The sequence below is a fragment of the Leptodactylus fuscus genome, chromosome 4 (genome assembly GCF_031893055.1).
Source record: "Leptodactylus fuscus isolate aLepFus1 chromosome 4, aLepFus1.hap2, whole genome shotgun sequence".
NCBI classification, from domain to species: Eukaryota; Metazoa; Chordata; class Amphibia; order Anura; family Leptodactylidae; genus Leptodactylus; species Leptodactylus fuscus.
In genome coordinates this window covers 51,324,421-51,339,064 of record NC_134268.1, presented here as the reverse complement: position 1 = coordinate 51,339,064, position 14,644 = coordinate 51,324,421, and positions in this window count along the sequence as shown.

Genomic DNA, 14,644 nt, shown 5'->3' with positions numbered 1-14,644 from the left:
CACCTACCTCTGACACACCTGCCAATGAGCAGAATTAAATAAGACCGTTCATCACCTCCACCAACTCCAGTTCTTTGTATCATTTAATAGGCATGCTCCACTGATTCCATCCACAGTTGCTGAGCAATCAGTGCAGTTAGTTTTGGTGCCTGATATGGTTGTTAGTCTCTGTACTGTCAGGAGGGCAGTGTCAGGCAGGTGAAGACAAGGGGTTTGATTCTGAGCTCTGACACTGGCTCATTGGACCTCTGAATCACATCGCCTTACCTGCTCCTGCCTGACACTGCCCACCTGACAGTACAGAGGCTAACAACCAACATCAGGCAACAAAACTAACTGCAATAACTGACTGAGAATGATGGACACTAGAGACAAATCCCAACTGCACTGGAATCAGTAGAGGTGGTGAAAGGTCCTATTTAACCCTTTTTTGTTAAAAAAAAAAATATATATATATATATATATATATATATATATATATATATATTTACTTGAGTTGCATGATAGATAAGACCACATCTGTAAGTGTCAAAGGAGTAGGTGCCCCCTTTCTGCTATAGTAGACAGCCATTACTGTGCATACGTATACGTTTGTGCAGGTATAATTGAAATGTAGGGGTTTTTCTGTAATGTGTGCATAGGATTATCCAGAATCCCATTCACTTTGCACGTGTAAGTGCAGCATTTTCATAATGTGGGGCTTTAGCCTCAGGCCTTGTTTACATCTGCGTCGGTAATCCGTTCGGGGGAGTTCGCATGGGGACCCCCCTTTACGGACTACCTAACGCATTGGCAAGCAGTGTACAGTGTAAGCACACAGACCCCATAGACTATAATGAGATCCATGTGCTTTCTGCACGGTCACCGCATGGAACATGCGGATAGAAAAGTAGTTCATGATCTAATTTCCTGTCCACATGACTCGTGTGGAGACCGTGCTGAAAACCTATGGGGTCCATCATGTGCTTTCACTGCACTCCGCTTGCTAATGCGTTCAGTAGTCTGTTCATGGGAAGGGGGTGTCCCCATGTCGACTTCCCTGAACGGATTACTGATGCAGATGTGAACGAGGCCTAAAGGCTAAGGCCTCACATTGCGGAAACGCTGATTTTTTTTTGTTGCAGAATTTGTTGTGCTTTTTTGAGCCAAAGCCAAGAATGGCTACAAAAGGAATGGGATATATATAGGAAGTTCTTATTCTTCTCCATTTTTCCCAATCTACTCTTGGCTTTGGCTCAAAAACACACAATAAAATCTGCAACCAAAAAAACGGCATTTCTGCAACATGGGGCCTTAGCCTAAAGGTGTTATTTTTGATGAGACAGTCCTTTAACTCATTCAGTTCTGGTTGCTACACCTCTGTGCCTTGATGTCACTCACTGCATGGACTATACCTATAGGATAAACCAATGTGTATGATGAAAGGGAAGGAAAAAAATACATTAATTGTATTCTGCATTTACTTTACAAACACACAATACATACATACATTACATTAATATCAAACCCATAAACAAATCCAATGATAATTTCTGACTATTGTGCTCCAGGTCCAATATATTCCATATGAGCAGGGCAATTAAGCGCTCGTGTCCCTGCGGGGTGCAGCCTAATCCTCATATGTGATGCCATGGTGCAATAAATCTTTTGTGTCTTGTGCTCCTTTACAACACTGACTGATGGCCATTTCTTTAAGCTGCCTTTAAGTGACTGCTGGGAGCGTCCTCCTCCTACTTCTTTTAAGGGCAGATGTTAACCAAACTGGACAATGGCCCGAAGACTGCAGAACTTTATTCTTGTTCCTTCTGTATGGTGAGTGAGAAGAGCGAGACCTCCACTATGTCGGCCTGTTGTATTGTTATCTCCTTTTATTCAGTTAACCCCTATTTGTACTTATGGAGTAAAATACACTGAATTCTTTCTGCAAGACTTTTGCTGGTCACTGAGTCCAACCTGTAGTCCAACAAGTAGACCATGCAAGGTGTGACTGTATGGATTGTTCTATCCTATAGTAATATGAAAATAACCTTTTCTGTCAGTATTATTAGTATCTTTATTATTGGATTGGATTTTCCGCCTCCCATTGACTGAATCCGCCTGAAGGAAGCTTTTTTCTGCTAGCAGAAAAAATCCACTAGTGGAAAAAAAAAAAAAAACTAGCAGAACCCATAGAACTCTTTTTTTCCACGTGGATTCTGACACGGATTCAGCGCCAAAATCCTCGCCAAAAAACTCAGTGTGAACAGACCCTAAGGCACAGAGGGGGTGGATTATGGCGCAGAATCCATGTCATAATCTGCCCCCTCACAATTGGTGGTCTATGGAGACCGATAGCATTCTTTTTTCCGCTAGCGGTTTTTTTGCCACTAGTGGAAGGAAAAAAGAAGCGACATGACCTTTCTTGAGGTGGATTCCACCTCAAGAAGTCAATAGAAGTGAATGGGAGGCAGAAACTGCGTCGTGGTTTTTTTTTTTTCCCAAAAAAACGCAATGTGTTTTTTTACGGTCCATTCAGTTTCTGGAAGGGAAAAACCGCCTGGCATTTGTGAAGCGGTTTTTACCAAAATCTGCTCCAAAAAAAACGCCTCAAAGTCCAAAAACCTCTTCCTAATTGGAAAGCGTTTTTTTTTTTTTCAGACCAAATTACGCCACATAGTATTCACGTGTGAACTAAGCCTAAGGGTTCAGGACCAAAAATAGAAGCATCAGGTCAATGTCTGATCCTCATTGAGAAGCTACAGAAAATTAAGAAATGACTTATAGTAATTTTTAATGAGTTTTTAAAAATATTAGATAAAATGTCCTCTGTGTCATGACTCTTGAGGAATTTTTTTCTGGATATTCTATGAAGTCAATTGCTTGATTCCAGTCGTCATCTGGATATTTAGTAACTGAGCTCCTTGCCTGGAGTATCCTTGGTGAGGGAAGGAAGAGTGACATCAGGTCCACTATGGATCTGTTTATATAGGGCACGCTCCCTGCAGACCATTAAGTGCTTGTAAAGTCTTACTGTCCAGCATGTCTCTTGTGTCTACAAAGCTGAGACGGGAGCATTTGAGAGAGCAGAACGTAATTACTGGGGTATTAGGATTTCTTTGGCAATTACTAGGGAAATTAGTTTAAGTATTTTTCATTGACCAGATAAAGGCTTTCTTTTTTTAGCATTGAGAAAGTGATCAGAAACTACAAGGAGCTGCTCGCTCCGAAAGTATCTGCACAGATGGATGGCCGTAACTATTTATATCACAGGTTTAGTATACACCGTACATCAGGTGCGCTTACACTGTGCTGAGATGTAGCTTTATTTCCTTTTCTCTGGTATATATTTTTTATTATTTCATATTTATTTATTTATTTTGTGTCTATATTTTTTAATTTCCGCCTTGAAAATAGTTGATATATATATATATATATATATATATATATATATATATATATATATTTATTTTTTAATAGTGAATGATGAAGACTTTATGCTTGTAGATATCACGTCCTAACAAGACGGATTTCAGAAGTAGGGGACAAATGCAAAGGGACGACACCATGGCCACCTACCTGGAAAAGATACCCCACCCCAAATACAGACAGACCCTGAGCCGGTACAGACTGAGCGCCCACAGCCTAGAGATGGAGACGCCGCAGCACAGGCAGAGGTACAAGCCACGGGAGAACAGACTGCGCCAGCACTGTGACCGGGGGCCCTAGAAGACGAGACCCACTTCCTGCTACACTGCACCAAATACTCAGCTGTGAGGGCCATCTACTTCCAAAGACTCTCTGCCCACATCCCAGACTTTACCTCTGTAGATGTGAAACTCTACATCCTACTGGTAGAAGGGGAGTCCACTGTGGAGATCGCTGCCCAATACGTGTCCAGCTGTCACCAACTGAGGGGAAGATGAAACCACATGGACTGTTATACCCCATTACTGCCCCATCTAATCATCCATCCAACCCTGTACATCCCAATTCAACCCCCCTCTTAATCACCCATCCACCCACTTACACCCCAACCAAACCCCCCTTTCCCACTATACCAACCACTCTCTTAGCTTTGGCAATGTCAAATGTATATTTGGACGTGCCAATAACGCTTTTTTGATTTGATTTGAATTCTGCCACTTATTTTGCAGCAAATTCCTATCAAAGTCATCATACACATACAGTTCCCTAAACTCTTTGGAGAGATTGTGGGGAATCTGGGGCCCTGCTACATATTCTCTGGAAATGCCCTAAATGTATTCTGTTCTGGAATGGAAGATATAGAATGATCTCTGGGAAATGATTCTGAATATTGAGTGCTAATACAAAACACCTCCGGAGGGTAAATTCACACAGGGTTTTTTGGATTGGAATCTGAGGCGGAGGCCTCCTCAGGATCCGATCCAAAAGCTGGGTAGCCGTGAATGAAAGCCAATGCACTGCACCGGCATCCAGCCGCGCACTCCACTCGAATACGACCTCAAAATCCTGACCAAAAAACTCAGTGTGAACTTACCCTAATATATATTCTGTATAAATTCAGCACCTCAGCTGTGAGGTTTTGTCTGCAATCTCACTACCCTCCTCCCACCCCCAATTAAGGCAGCAAACAAAACATCACAGCATCATGTGACCTCAGATATGAGAGTGATTTGTGATTTCATTGTACAGGAGAGTTCAGAAGGGATACAGTTTGTTCACAGATTCATTGCATGTATATAACAGGGATACAAGGAGCAGCAAGTAAAATAAAGCCAAGCACAGGGTGCACAAGGGAACAGTGAGGCTTTAGCACTGCTGTGGATGTATATGCAGATAAGGGAGCTTTCCCATGAACATAGCTGGGTACATAATTAAAAGTTTTTTGTCTTTTTTTTCCAAATATAAAAATGAAAGATTCCAGTGTTCCTGAATGCTAAAGATTTTCTCTAACCATCTTAAAGGTGAAAACCTTCTGTCTTGGTTAACAATAGATATGGCCATGAATGCAGGAACTTTCTATGGTGGACAGGTTCACTACATGTATAACCAAAATAAGGACACCATGGCTGATTTCTGACAAGTCCCAGACCATGGAAAGTTCTTGCATTCATGGTCATACCCATTGGCAACCGATCAGGACAAGAGATGTCACCACTGAACTGGTTAGAGAAAATCTTTAAAACTACTACATCTTTAAATATAATACTTGCAATTTTTTTTACTTTTAATTGTTAACAAATTTAAATATAATGTTTATAGAAAATCCAATCTATCCATTATCCCCAAACAGTAACTACCAATGCAACAGGGAGGAGACCCCGCAGAAGGATAACCTGCACAAATAGGTAGTCAAAAGCATTGTTCTTCCAAATGATCCCCAGTCCTAGAATACAGACCTCAGAGAATGACAGCTTCTCTTTAAGGAGTGTCAGAGAAGTGATAAGATCTCCATCTGATAAGTAGCAGGAGATTAACACCTTCCTATTTCTCTCCTTGGTCTCTTAATTGTCAGATTATCTCTTATCACTTGTGTTACTGAGTCTCTAATGACAGTACAAAACCTCAATGCCAAGCTGCTGCTGAAAGTGCCTGCAGTGCGGGGACGGCAATGCTGGACCTGTTATATAAGAGCAGTTAGGGAAGGGTCCAAGCCTGGGGCTACACATAGACTAATGCTGAGTGATAATCTGCCTGCAGCTTTATTCCCCCTTCAGTCAGATACTAAATTGTAAAATAGGGGGAGTTGATATGATTGTCTAAGGCTAGGTTTACACTTGCACTATGCTAACCGTCGTTCGTAGTCCGTTATGGGTCCTGAAGGATGGAAAGCCTGCCTGCCTAAACAGAGGTCACCTGTGGACCCTATAGACTATAATGGGGTCCGCCATGTGTCCTCCATGCTGGATGAATTTTGGCAGTCTCTTTCGGGGACAGATGTGAACGAAACCTAAACAATAGTTTCTACTAATGATCACTCCCGGTCACTGCCCTGTGTGAACATGTCTAGAAACTTGAACAACAAACATTAAACTATTGTCAATCATATCTTTTATATGAACTGTAGGGAATCGCTCAGGTAGATGCTTGTAGCAGTGCAGGAAACAGGGACACAGACATTGGATTGCACACAAGTTCAGGCTTTATTCACATGTAACGCATACACTGCTTTTGCAAAGCCACATAGTAAACAAAACAAAAGCCTTCTCGGCTGAGAACTAACTTAAACGTAAGGGAACTTTTCCCTGACTATACAGGAGACTGGCTACCAGTCTCCCACCTTCGCAACAACAACGGGTGGCACAGTACCTACCTAAGGACACATGGCATGTACATGCTGAGAATTATCCCTCAGGGAAATTCATAAGTGTGTTATTCTGATAGATGCCGCAGCAAACATCACTTGAAATTGTGAAATCTCCTCCACTATGCTGGTACCAAATATTGTAGTGACTTAGCTGCCAGCGCGTATAGAGCAGCTAACCTGATTGAGATTGCCTAGTGTATCCCCAGACTTAGAAGTAAATCCCCCAATATATACTACAAAATTATACCCTGCCCCCAATTTCCGTAGATGATTTATAGCTGCGATATATATAGCTGTGGCATAGTTGTGTTGGTCTACCATTGACTCCAAATGTGGAAGAACATATACCTTGTGATAGCCGTATTATTTTGGGATACCCTTTGTATTATATATACACTATAAAAAGCAGAGTGGACTGTGTTTTTTCAATATTGTAAAAAAATAATAATGACCCTTTTAAATTGTACCAAAAATGTGCAAGATATGATCAGGGGAAGTCTTAATATTATGCTGCCGTAAATTTCACTTTTAATGAATCTTTAAACTAATTAATAAAACACATAATAATAGAAGTAATAATAATACAACTAATAATAATGCTAATAATAATAATAATACAAATAATAATACAACTAATACAAATAATAATAATAATAATAATATAAATAATAATACAAATATAAATAATAATAATAATAATAATAATAATAATAATACCACTACTAATAATTATTAGAATTATTATTATTTCCTTCTTTACTGCAATACACAGAAACTAGGACAGGAGAAAAGCGGCTAAATTGATTTAGTTTCTTGTATGAAAAAAACAACACAAAAAGATTGAGAAAAATTTCTGAAGGGAATTTTAGCAATTTTAATTTTTTAGTTTTTATATTTTCATAAAAATTATAGTCCAATTTTAAGAAATATGAATGTATTTAATCTTTCCTCCACTAGATCTAAAGGAAGAAAACCTCCAAGAAGACAACCCAAAACATCAGATTTGGATATCTAAGGATAAGCGTCATCATGGTCTTCTTCGAGATTTCTGCTCTTAAGAGATTTTCCATCATTATTCAATTCTGCATTGAAAACAAATACTGAACTGTCAGAATTTCTGGATTATCAGATGTCACAAATACACAATGCACACACAAACATCCCAGGTTTATCCAAGTCATGTTATATGACACAAGATAGACAGTCCTACCAAAAAATCCACTGTGATCTATGGTATTAAAACCCTGTGGATGTGACCTATAAGAGTCTTCACTCCCCATAACTGTGCAAGAGGATTATAATGGATTATGTAATCCTTTGGGAGGATTTAATAGCTGTGAAGATTTCTTAAACATTTTGGGGCTTGTGTGTCTGAGTCCTCATCATGTCAGCTCCTATTACAGGAGAGAGATATGTCAGGCTGTCTATACCGTATCGTGTCATGTGTCCAACACATGGTTAGCACATACATGTATTACTATATCACTATTATAATATCATGATAGCTGGATATGTAAATTATCAGTAGCAATACATCCAAAGTAACATGATGATGATGATGATGATGATAATATTCTTTGTTCCATACTGAGCTGTATTAAACTACTGGAGGTAGCCTGAAATTTAAAGAGAATTTGTTACCACCTTTAAGCTTCCCTCTGTGATTCCTGCATTGTGCCTAATGTCTGTAAGGTACACATGTGAAATATACACTTTATTAGTTGCATTTTTCACACCGCACAGTAAAGAAATCGTTGCTCAAGTGTGACCGATTGTCAGTTTTCTCCCTATGCAAGGTAGTAGGGAGAAAGTTGTCAATCAGCAACTGGAGAATCAGATTGGTAATCTGCTGCCCCCCAGCGTTTACAGCAGTCTGCCAATACCAGAGTGTCTTGGCTTTGTAATTTTGAGTATTAGTTAACCCTACTCAGTCACCACTAATTGACTTTTTTTTCCCTATGCTTGGTACTATGGAGAGAATTGCAAGGAATCAACCCTGCTGAAACGCCACCGATTGTCAGCTTTCTCCTTATGATCACTAATAGGGAGAAAGTTACCAATCAATGGCCAGAGAATCAAATTGGTAGTACGGTGCCCTCAGTGTGTAGAGCCTTGTTCAAGTTTTATTTTTGAATTGTAATTTCTAGTATCAGTCTACCCCACTCATCTGACGCTGATTGACAGCATTCTCCCTAAGCACGGTGGTAGAGAGAAAGTTGCCAATCAGCAGCTGGAGAATCAAATTGATAATATAGCCAGAACTGCTGATATCAGTTGACTGGTGGTGGTGCCATATGTAACAACCCTGCCAATTTGATTTTAATGACCTATGTGTTTTTTAGCTGCATATTTTAGGCTGAAACCACATATGATGGAAAGCTGCATTTTTTTGTGGCTGATATTGCTGAGTATTTATTTATTTATTTTAATTCTAGCTTTTCTGAGTTCTGTTTCTGATTTTATTTTGTGATGTGAATTTTTAAATGGAGTATTAAAAGTACATTTTTATGGAATTTTTTTTCACTGTGAGCCAGAAATATTTTATCCTCTGTGCAAAATCTATCAAGTTTGCCTCAATGTCCAAGGCGTTAGCTCCAGGCAGCATCATCACATGGGTGGATTTTGGATATATCAGAGGTGAGTTGTATACCAAAGAGTAATTTCTCTTTATTTTTTGATTATGAGCTGCTTGCAGTCTGTGAATAATATCCCATCTGTAACCACACAAGCAGCCAGAAGTAGATACAGGCACCTAGAATACTTTCATACGATTGTAAGCTGTGATATTTGCAGAATGTTCAGTCATTTGCACAGAGCAACAGTTTACAGATGACCTGTGTGCAGGCTATGAGGAGAAAATAGAAACCCCCTGTCCACTCACTGTGGTCTCGTCTTCCATCTATGAACACAAAACCTGCTTAACAGCAGGGAATGAACTGGACATACGCTGAAAGCGAGATCTACTAGTAGGAACACTAGCGAGGCAGAAAGCAGCGACATTTTCAATTAAAGTACATTACGTTTTGGTCTATGAGATGAAACTAAGTTATCTGAAAGTTAGTGACCATTTAATGTAATTTACTTTGCACTCTATATGGAAGAATTGGAGTGCCATTATGTTATACAGTATATTCATTGATGATCTGCATGTAGACCTAAGAGCTCCAATTTTCATGAACTTATAGAGAAACCACCGACGTTTCCGTAGGTATAATTCACATGCTGCAATTTCCAAAACCATAACTTGGTTTATGCAACATGGAGCCCCATCGCTCATACAGTTTTTTGGACACTGGTAAGTGTTTTTTTTTTGTTGTGGTTTTTGACACTTTTTTTTCCCCTCCTGGGGCTGGGTCTATAAAGTTTGCTTACACAGTAAGTAAGCGGCCATTTTCTTGTGGCCTGTGGGCATGTGCAGTCTGCTCTGCCCGAGGCCTAGAAGTTTGAACCCAGCTCCGGAAGAAGACGCACAGAGAGGCTGTTCCAGAAGAATTTGGAGGCGGCACTGGAGATTTCTCTCACAGAATTGGGGACGCCCCCAGTGCATTTTGAGCGCTGAGAACTGCCCCCATTGCTGTGAGAGAACTCATTTGCATACTGATGAAAACCGGAATTTATACCAAATGGTGGCATGGAGAAGACATCTAACGGTAGGAGAAGAATAGCCTTTCTTAAGGCTATTCCTATGTGTTATCTAGAAAAAATGTGATTTTAATGGTAGAATCCCTTTAACCCCTTCTCGACATGCGCTGTAATAGTACGGCGCATGTCGGGTCTGTAACTATGGCGACCACCCGGGAGCCGGGCGGCCGCCATAGCCGCCGGGTGTCTACTGCTTTAAGCAGTAGACAACCGGCTCTAATGCCTCCGATCGGTCCCTGTACCGATCGGAGGCATTAACCCCTCCAGCGCCACGGTCAAAGGCGCCGGAGGTGCCATTTTCCCGGCGGCGCATGGGCGCCGGCATTTTGCCAGTGATCGCCGGCTCCTGGAGCATGCTCCAGGGCCGACGTCACGTTGCCATGACAGCCGGGAGCCTTTACAAGGCTCCCAGGCGTGTCTGCAAATTCTCTCTTTTGCAGGCTGGTCTATGCAGCCTGCAAAAGAAAGGATGAATTTTTTCAATGCATTGCAATGCAATAGCATTGTAATGCATTGCATTAGTGATCAGACCCCCTGGGGTTCAACACCCCCTAGGGGGTCTAATAAATGCAAGTATTAAAAAATTCAAATCACCCCCCTTTCCCTAGAACACATATAAAAGTAGTTAAAAACTGTGAAACATATACATGTTAGGTATCCCCGTGTCCGAAATCGCCCGCTCTACAAATCTATAGAAATATTTTTCCTGTTCGGTAAACGCCGTAGTGGGAAAAATAGTCAAAAGTGCCAAACCGCCGTTTTTCACTGTTTTGATTCTGATAAAAATTTGAATAAAAAGTGATCAAAGCAATAGCATTTCCCAAAAATGGTAGAACTAAAAAGTACACCCGGCCCCGCAAAAAAAAGACGTCCTATGCATGCCCGTACACTGACGTATAAAAAAGTTACAGCCGTTGGAATATGACGACTTTTAGAAAAAAACATTTTTAACGCAGTTTTGGATTTTTTTTAAAGGGTCAAAATGTAAATAAAACCATATAAATTTGGTATCCCTGGAACCGTACCAAAACACAGAATACAGGGGACAGGTCATTTTGGCTGCACAGTGAACGCCGTAAAACCAAAGCCCGTAAGAAAGTCGCAGAAATGCATTTTTTCTTCAAATCCACCCCATTCTGATTTTTTTTCCTGCTTCCCAGTACATTATATAGAATAATTAATGGTGGCATCATGAAGAAAAATTTGTCCCGCAAAAATTAAGACCTCATATGGCTCTGGGAGCAGAGAAATAAAAAAGTTATGGGGTTTAGAAGGAGGGGAGTCAAAAACGAAAATCAAAAAATGCCATCGGCGGGAAAGGGTTAAATGAATAGGAGCCACGGAGCAAGGGACGCAAAATATGATGTGGCCCGTACTGTCGGTCTGCACACGTTTGTACGGGTCCCTAAAAAAGAATGGGTCAGTGTGCTCTGTATGAAATACACAGATAGGACACTGACCCCCACCACGGTCATCTGCAAGGGGCCTGAATGTGTACTAAGAACCTTGTGCTCAGTTTTGTAGGTTTTGCCGAGAAGCATCCATTAATGTATAGTATTTGAATGAGTGGCCCATGTCGGTTTTTTTCTATAATGTTGGTATCACTTCTGATTTTTCACGGCCACCCCTAAGGCCCAGTCATAGCAAACTGCAGCTGAAAAGCATTTATTGTTTTTCTCATAGGTTTTCTTTTATTAAATCTGTATGGAGAACACTTGTATTTCTGCAACTAAAATTGACATCCTTTGATTCTTATTGTGCATGCATTTTTGAACACACAGCTTTTCCGCAGCATTATTTTTCCCTGCAATGTGTGGATAAGATTAGCCAAACTCTTTCACTATGCAGGTACTGTAAAATACTGTGTTTTTATTTATGCTGTTTTTTTACAACTTGGTAACCTTAGGTGTGTTTGAAAGCAGCACGTGAATGTACCTCATCCAGTGTGGGGCGCAGTCCAGGTCTTGGTTGAGCATTGCAGGCTCTAATTTCAATCACATTTTCTTATCAAGAGTAGTTCCTGAAGAGGAAAGAGTTAGGAAACCTCTGGATCCAGTGATTATTCATTGAATACTGCTATAAAATGCACAAAAACACAACTAGAAGCCATTGTCATTGAACTGAAGGATTACCACTTCCTGCTGGGACTTGTAGTACAACTCTGACTCTTTATTAGATGGAGGAGTGTACTACATAGACTTGGTGCAGACCCCCCTCCAATGTGCACATGTGCTAATACCCAATAATAAGAGTAATGAGGTCTTTGGCTGCAGCCTCAGCCCTGTATACAGTAATCACACAAGACAAGGGTTTGCCCCTGGGGAGGGGGCTATGTGTATGGTAATTCATGTATATACAAGTATATTGTCATGGTGACATCACTATTGTTTAACTCCAGCACTGCCAGAGGGGTAAAAACCTGCTCTGTACTGAATACAGTGTGGTTAAAGTACTGACCCTGCCATAACTTTGTCCCATGTGTCTGCTTCACCTCATCTGTGCTACAATAGTAATACATTGATACTTATAGAGGACTGTATATAGGCTCTGACACTGATATATAGGGGTAATCTACCGGGTATACATAGAGGAGGAATGGAATAACATGAGGAATGCTCTGCAGTTCCAAACTGAATGGAGAAATACATAGTATTAATGTATAGAGTAATAATGTCTGACCAGGGAAGAAACCCCATGTAGTGAGACTTGTATACCTTCAGTATATATATATATATATATATATATATATATATATATATATATATATATATATATCATGTTATATTTTATATAATACTGCAAAATGTAATAAAGACTTTTATAACCCCATATTATATATATATATATATATATATATATATATATATATATATTTTTTCACAGAATAAATACAGGTCATATAGATGAAATACACATACTGTACATATGATATAACATACATATAACATATATAATACAATAGATGTAACATACATATGACACAGAAAATATATATATATATATATTTATTACACATACTAAATATTTAACAAATATGAAATACACATATACATATATATATATATATGTATATATATATATGTTATATCCTAAATACATATAAAGATAGATATAATACATATCTATAGATATAACCTATATATATGTATGTATATGGTACATCTAATACAATTACATATAATACACACAATACATATTATACACGTAATACATATCATAAAAACATGGCTGTAATTCACTGTATACAAGGAGTAGATATAGAAGAGAGATAAGGTGTGATATATATATATATATATATATATATATATATATATATAGATATATAGATATATATATATATATATATATATATATATATATATATATATATATGTAGCACAAATAGATTTTGAACAAATACACATGATACACAGAATACATATAACAGAATAAATATTCAGAATTCATCTAATACATATATATAAGTAAACACAATACAGAATAGATATATCACGCCCTATAAATAAAATATATCTAATGTATATTATATTAATACTTGTGTCACAGAATACATGGAATATAAGTAACATATAATATATGTAACTCTTATGACAGAGTACATATAAACCCAAAACATACTATATGTAATAGAAAGCATATATGGTAAGAGAGTAATGTAATATATTTCTTGTATTCAGCCTTTAGTAGGACGGGTTGATATTGAGGAGCTTTAGTTTATTGTCGGTATATACTGTATGTTTCATATAATGTATTATATTATTCTCTTTTGTTATTTCTCTCCTCAGTGTTGTGTAAACTGTATTGAACTATTCCTTTAATTTAACCAATCTTCTTTAGGATCGATAAGCTTTAATTGATTATCTATAATTTATTGTCAGGTAACAGACTGTGCCTGTGTCTTCATTGTGCCGGGTGTGACAATTGTGTCTATACTTTGGGTAAAACCATCAAATCCATCAACCATGTGAAATAATAAAACGAATTCATTCAAATAATAAAGACATGGCTGCTTATTAGTATATAACAATCATCATCATCATCATCATCATCATCATCATCATCATTTCCACCAGGATTTAGGCATTCAGTCTCCTGCTTTGGATAGGGATTGTACCTTGCAATGACTGTCTGACTATTACACGTGGTGACTCCTTTGCTGGTTGTACTTGGTGTCTTAGTAAATCTGCAGGATGTGCAGGAGGAGATGTAACCAGTGAGTGACCCTGGATAGGGGATTTGGCTGTGAATGGGGGACATGAATAAACACATTGCATATAAATCCATAGGTAGAGAGCCAGACAACCTGTGAATACAGCCTGTATGGTCAGGGGGCTGACTAGCCCCGGGGCCAATAGTATCAGGCAGAGCAATAAGAGGAGGGGCACAGGCTGCTGGTTTTGAGGAAGGACTTGTGGTCCACTCTGGTTTCTATCCCCCTCCTTCTCCTCCCTTTTAACCCATCTGCCTTCATTGCCTTCACACACACGTAAGACCCCTCATTGCACTGCTAAGACCTCAGTACAAGGAGATGGACAGAGGTGAAGGAGACCTCACACCTCACTAGCCTCACTGTGCTCTGGAGATTGGGGAGCAGACATCATTCTCCTCTAAGGATCCCTATAACACAGTAAGTAACAGGCTCAGGAAACTACTAACAATCTCTCTTATTCTCCACCTTACCAAATAGGACTTGTAGTAGTGACTTGTGTACTGCTCAGATACAGCACTTAGATA